Raw genomic sequence first — 7,345 nt, forward strand, 5'->3', positions numbered from 1 at the left:
TCTGTATCTCTCTCTGGCAGAGCCCGGCTGCCAAATTGGAAACGTCCAGAGATTGCGCCCACAGGAAAGCTGCCAGCACTGAAAGCTCTAGCTGGTTTTCACTGTCCCTTGGAACTGCATTCGCTGCCACACAGACATTCGCGCTCTGCTAAAGCATTGCTTCGTAATGGGGCAACATTCTGTATCTCTCTCTGGCAGAGCCCGGCTGCCAAATTGGAAACGTCCAGAGATTGCGCCCACAGGAAAGCTGCCAGCACTGAAAGCTCTAGCTGGTTTTCACTGTCCCTTGGAACTGCATTCGCTGCCACACAGACATTCGCGCTCTGCTAAAGCATTGCTTCCTAATGGGGCAACATTCTGTATCTCTCTCTGGCAGAGCCCGGCTGCCAAATTGGAAACGTCCAGACATTGCGCCCACAGGAAAGCTGCCAGCACTGAAAGCTCTAGCTGGTTTTCACTGTCCCTTGGAACTGCATTCGCTGCCACACAGACATTCGCGCTCTGCTAAAGCATTGCTTCGTAATGGGGCAACACTCTGTATCTCTCTCTGGCAGAGCCCGGCTGCCAAATTGGAAACGTCCAGAGATTGCGCCCACAGGAAAGCTGCCAGCACTGAAAGCTCTAGCTGGTTTTCACTGTCCCTTGGAACTGCATTCGCTGCCACACAGACATTCGCACTCTGCTAAAGCATTGCTTCGTAAAGGGGCAACATTCTGTATCTCTCTCTGGCAGAGCCCGGCTGCCAAATTGGAAACGTCCAGAGATTGCGCCCACAGGAAAGCTGCCAGCACTGAAAGCTCTAGCTGGTTTTCACTGTCCCTTGGAACTGCATTCGCTGCCACACAGACATTCGCGCTCTGCTAAAGCATTGCTTCCTAAAGGGGCAACACTCTGTCTCTCTCTCTGGCAGAGCCCGGCTGCCAAATTGGAAACGTCCAGAGATTGCGCCCACAGGAAAGCTGCCAGCACTGAAAGCTCTAGCTGGTTTTCACTGTCCCTTGGAACTGCATTCGCTGCCACACAGACATTCGCGCTCTGCTAAAGCTTAACTTGGTAATTGGGCAACATTCTGTATCTCTCTCTGGCAGAGCCCGGCTGCCAAATTGGAAACGTCCAGAGATTGCGCCCACAGGAAAGCTGCCAGCACTGAAAGCTCTAGCTGGTTTTCACTGTCCCTTGGAACTGCATTCGCTGCCACACAGACATTCGCGCTCTGCTAAAGCATTGCTTCCTAATGGGGCAACACTCTGTATCTCTCTCTGGCAGAGCCCAGCTGCCAAATTGGAAACGTCCAGAGATTGCGCCCACAGGAAAGCTGCCAGCACTGAAAACTGTAGCTGGTTTTCACTGTCCCTTGGAACTGCATTCGCTGCCACACAGACATTCGCGCTCTGCTAAAGCATTGCTTCGTAATGGGGCAACACTCTGTATCTCTCTCTGGCAGAGCCCGGCTGCCAAATTGGAAACGTCCAGAGATTGCGCCCACAGGAAAGCTGCCAGCACTGAAAGCTCTAGCTGGTTTTCACTGTCCCTTGGAACTGCATTCGCTGCCACACAGACATTCGCGCTCTGCTAAAGCTTAACTTGGTAATTGGGCAACATTCTGTATCTCTCTCTGGCAGAGCCCGGCTGCCAAATTGGAAACGTCCAGAGATTGCGCCCACAGGAAAGCTGCCAGCACTGAAAGCTCTAGCTGGTTTTCACTGTCCCTTGGAACTGCATTTGCTGCCACACAGACATTCGCGCTCTGCTAAAGCATTGCTTCGTAATGGGGCAACACTCTGTATCTCTCTCTGGCAGAGCCCGGCTGCCAAATTGGAAACGTCCAGAGATTGCGCCCACAGGAAAGCTGCCAGCACTGAAAGCTCTAGCTGGTTTTCACTGTCCCTTGGAACTGCATTCGCTGCCACACAGACATTCGCGCTCTGCTAAAGCATTGCTTCGTAATGGGGCAACATTCTGTATCTCTCTCTGGCAGAGCCCGGCTGCCAAATTGGAAACGTCCAGAGATTGCACCCACAGGAAAGCTGCCAGCACTGAAAGCTCTAGCTGGTTTTCAGTGTCCCTTGGAACTGCATTCGCTGCCACACAGATATTCGCGCTCTGCTAAAGCATTGCTACCTAATGGGGCAACACTCTGTATCTCTCTCTGGCAGAGCCCGGCTGCCAAATTGGAAACGTCCAGAGATTGCGCCCACAGGAAAGCTGCCAGCACTGAAAGCTCTAGCTGGTTTTCACTGTCCCTTGGAACTGCATTCGCTGCCACACAGACATTCGTGCTCTGCTAAAGCATTGCTTCGTAATGGGGCAACACTCTGTATCTCTCTCTGGCAGAGCCCGGCTGCCAAATTGGAAACGTCCAGAGATTGCGCCCACAGGAAAGCTGCCAGCACTGAAAGCTCTAGCTGGTTTTCACTGTCCCTTGGAACTGCATTCGCTGCCACACAGACATTCGCGCTCTGCTAAAGCATTGCTTCGTAATGGGGCAACACTCTGTATCTCTCTCTGGCAGAGCCCGGCTGCCAAATTGGAAACGTCCAGAGATTGCGCCCACAGGAAAGCTGCCAGCACTGAAAGCTCTAGCTGGTTTTCACTGTCCCTTGGAACTGCATTCGCTGCCACACAGATATTTGCGCTCTGCTAAAGCATTGCTTCGTAATAGGGCAACACTCTGTATCTCTCTCTGGCAGAGCCCGGCTGCCAAATTGGAAACGTCCAGAGATTGCGCCCACAGGAAAGCTGCCAGCACTGAAAGCTCTAGCTGGTTTTCACTGTCCCTTGGAACTGCATTCGCTGCCACACAGACATTCGCGCTCTGCTAAAGCATTGCTTCGTAATGGGGCAACACTCTGTATCTCTCTCTGGCAGAGCCCGGCTGCCAAATTGGAAACGTCCAGAGATTGCGCCCACAGGAAAGCTGCCAGCACTGAAAGCTCTAGCTGGTTTTCACTGTCCCTTGGAACTGCATTCGCTGCCACACAGACATTCGCGCTCTGCTAAAGCATTGCTTCGTAATGGGGCAACACTCTGTATCTCTCTCTGGCAGAGCCCGGCTGCCAAATTGGAAACGTCCAGAGATTGCGCCCACAGGAAAGCTGCCAGCACTGAAAGCTCTAGCTGGTTTTCACTGTCCCTTGGAACTGCATTCGCTGCCACACAGACATTCGCGCTCTGCTAAAGCTTAACTTGGTAATTGGGCAACATTCTGTATCTCTCTCTGGCAGAGCCCGGCTGCCAAATTGGAAACGTCCAGAGATTGCGCCCACAGGAAAGCTGCCAGCACTGAAAGCTCTAGCTGGTTTTCACTGTCCCTTGGAACTGCATTCGCTGCCACACAGACATTCGCGCTCTGCTAAAGCATTGCTTCCTAATGGGGCAACACTCTGTATCTCTCTCTGGCAGAGCCCGGCTGCCAAATTGGAAACGTCCAGAGATTGCGCCCACAGGAAAGCTGCCAGCACTGAAAGCTCTAGCTGGTTTTCACTGTCCCTTGGAACTGCATTCGCTGCCACACAGACATTCGCGCTCTGCTAAAGCATTGCTTCCTAATGGGGCAACACTCTGTATCTCTCTCTGGCAGAGCCCGGCTGCCAAATTGGAAACGTCCAGAGATTGCGCCCACAGGAAAGCTGCCAGCACTGAAAGCTCTAGCTGGTTTTCACTGTCCCTTGGAACTGCATTCGCTGCCACACAGACATTCGCGCTCTGCTAAAGCATTGCTTCGTAATGGGGCAACATTCTGTATCTCTCCCTGGCAGAGCCCGGCTGCCAAATTGGAAACGTCCAGAGATTGCGCCCACAGGAAAGCTGCCAGCACTGAAAGCTCTAGCTGGTTTTCACTGTCCCTTGGAGCTGCATTCGCTGCCACACAGACATTCGCGCTCTGCTAAAGCATTGCTTCGTAATGGGGCAACATTCTGTATCTCTCTCTGGCAGAGCCCGGCTGCCAAATTGGAAACGTCCAGAGATTGCGCCCACAGGAAAGCTGCCAGCACTGAAAGCTCTAGCTGGTTTTCACTGTCCCTTGGAACTGCATTCGCTGCCACACAGACATTCGCGCTCTGCTAAAGCATTGCTTCCTAATGGGGCAACATTCTGTATCTCTCTCTGGCACAGCCCGGCTGCCAAATTGGAAACGTCCAGAGATTGCGCCCACAGGAAAGCTGCCAGCACTGAAAGCTCTAGCTGGTTTTCACTGTCCCTTGGAGCTGCATTCGCTGCCACACAGACATTCGCGCTCTGCTAAAGCATTGCTTCGTAATGGGGCAACACTCTGTATCTCTCTCTGGCAGAGCCCGGCTGCCAAATTGGAAACGTCCAGAGATTGCGCCCACAGGAAAGCTGCCAGCACTGAAAGCTCTAGCTGGTTTTCACTGTCCCTTGGAACTGCATTCGCTGCCACACAGACATTCGCGCTCTGCTAAAGCATTGCTTCCTAATGGGGCAACACTCTGTATCTCTCTCTGGCAGAGCCCGGCTGCCAAATTGGAAACGTCCAGAGATTGCGCCCACAGGAAAGCTGCCAGCACTGAAAGCTCTAGCTGGTTTTCACTGTCCCTTGGAACTGCATTCGCTGCCACACAGACATTCGCGCTCTGCTAAAGCATTGCTTCGTAATGGGGCAACATTCTGTATCTCTCTCTGGCAGAGCCCGGCTGCCAAATTGGAAACGTCCAGAGATTTCGCCCACAGGAAAGCTGCCAGCACTGAAAGCTCTAGCTGGTTTTCACTGTCCCTTGGAGCTGCATTCGCTGCCACACAGACATTCGCGCTCTGCTAAAGCATTGCTTCGTAATGGGGCAACACTCTGTATCTCTCTCTGGCAGAGCCCGGCTGCCAAATTGGAAACGTCCAGAGATTGCGCCCACAGGAAAGCTGCCAGCACTGAAAGCTCTAGCTGGTTTTCACTGTCCCTTGGAACTGCATTCGCTGCCACACAGACATTCGCGCTCTGCTAAAGCATTGCTTCCTAATGGGGCAACACTCTGTATCTCTCTCTGGCAGAGCCCGGCTGCCAAATTGTAAAGGTCCAGACATTGCGCCCACAGGAAAGCTGCCAGCACTGAAAGCTCTAGCTGGTTTTCACTGTCCCTTGGAACTGCATTCGCTGCCACACAGACATTCGCGCTCTGCTAAAGCATTGCTTCGTAATGGGGCAACATTCTGTATCTCTCTCTGGCAGAGCCCGGCTGCCAAATTGGAAACGTCCAGAGATTTCGCCCACAGGAAAGCTGCCAGCACTGAAAGCTCTAGCTGGTTTTCACTGTCCCTTGGAGCTGCATTCGCTGCCACACAGACATTCGCGCTCTGCTAAAGCATTGCTTCCTAACAGGGCAACACTCTGTATCTCTCTCTGGCAGAGCCCGGCTGCCAAATTGGAAACGTCCAGAGATTGCGCCCACAGGAAAGCTGCCAGCACTGAAAGCTCTAGCTGGTTTTCACTGTCCCTTGGAACTGCATTCGCTGCCACACAGACATTCGCGCTCTGCTAAAGCATTGCTTCGTAATGGGGCAACATTCTGTATCTCTCTCTGGCAGAGCCCGGCTGCCAAATTGGAAACGTCCAGAGATTGCGCCCACAGGAAAGCTGCCAGCACTGAAAGCTCTAGCTGGTTTTCACTGTCCCTTGGAACTGCATTCGCTGCCACACAGACATTCGCGCTCTGCTAAAGCATTGCTTCGTAATGGGGCAACACTCTGTATCTCTCTCTGGCAGAGCCCGGCTGCCAAATTGGAAACGTCCAGAGATTGCGCCCACAGGAAAGCTGCCAGCACTGAAAGCTCTAGCTGGTTTTCACTGTCCCTTGGAACTGCATTCGCTGCCACACAGACATTCGCGCTCTGCTAAAGCATTGCTTCGTAAAGGGGCAACATTCTGTATCTCTCTCTGGCAGAGCCCGGCTGCCAAATTGGAAACGTCCAGAGATTGCACCCACAGGAAAGCTGCCAGCACTGAAAGCTCTAGCTGGTTTTCACTGTCCCTTGGAACTGCATTCGCTGCCACACAGACATTCGCGCTCTGCTAAAGCATTGCTTCCTAAAGGGGCAACACTCTGTCTCTCTCTCTGGCAGAGCCCGGCTGCCAAATTGGAAACGTCCAGAGATTGCGCCCACAGGAAAGCTGCCAGCACTGAAAACTGTAGCTGGTTTTCACTGTCCCTTGGAACTGCATTCGCTGCCACACAGACATTCGCGCTCTGCTAAAGCATTGCTTCGTAATGGGGCAACACTCTGTATCTCTCTCTGGCAGAGCCCGGCTGCCAAATTGGAAACGTCCAGAGATTGCGCCCACAGGAAAGCTGCCAGCACTGAAAGCTCTAGCTGGTTTTCACTGTCCCTTGGAACTGCATTCGCTGCCACACAGATATTCGCGCTCTGCTAAAGCATTGCTTCCTAATGGGGCAACACTCTGTATCTCTCTCTGGCAGAGCCCGGCTGCCAAATTGGAAACGTCCAGAGATTGCGCCCACAGGAAAGCTGCCAGCACTGAAAGCTCTAGCTGGTTTTCACTGTCCCTTGGAACTGCATTCGCTGCCACACAGACATTCGCGCTCTGCTAAAGCTTAACTTGGTAATTGGGCAATATTCTGTATCTCTCTCTGGCAGAGCCCGGCTGCCAAATTGGAAACGTCCAGAGATTGCGCCCACAGGAAAGCTGCCAGCACTGAAAGCTCTAGCTGGTTTTCACTGTCCCTTGGAACTGCATTCGCTGCCACACAGACATTCGCGCTCTGCTAAAGCATTGCTTCCTAATGGGGCAACACTCTGTATCTCTCTGTGGCAGAGCCCGGCTGCCAAATTGGAAACGTCCAGAGATTGCGCCCACAGGAAAGCTGCCAGCACTGAAAGCTCTAGCTGGTTTTCACTGTCCCTTGGAACTGCATTCGCTGCCACACAGACATTCGCGCTCTGCTAAAGCATTGCTTCGTAATGGGGCAACATTCTGTATCTCTCTCTGGCAGAGCCCGGCTGCCAAATTGGAAACGTCCAGAGATTTCGCCCACAGGAAAGCTGCCAGCACTGAAAGCTCTAGCTGGTTTTCACTGTCCCTTGGAGCTGCATTCGCTGCCACACAGACATTCGCGCTCTGCTAAAGCATTGCTTCGTAATGGGGCAACACTCTGTATCTCTCTCTGGCAGAGCCCGGCTGCCAAATTGGAAACGTCCAGAGATTGCGCCCACAGGAAAGCTGCCAGCACTGAAAGCTCTAGCTGGTTTTCACTGTCCCTTGGAACTGCATTCGCTGCCACACAGACATTCGCGCTCTGCTAAAGCATTGCTTCCTAATGGGGCAACACTCTGTATCTCTCTCTGGCAGAGCCCGGCTGCCAAATTGTAAAGGTCC

This window comes from Mycteria americana, unplaced genomic scaffold (genome assembly GCF_035582795.1).
Source record: "Mycteria americana isolate JAX WOST 10 ecotype Jacksonville Zoo and Gardens unplaced genomic scaffold, USCA_MyAme_1.0 Scaffold_49, whole genome shotgun sequence".
Classification (NCBI taxonomy): Eukaryota; Metazoa; Chordata; class Aves; order Ciconiiformes; family Ciconiidae; genus Mycteria; species Mycteria americana.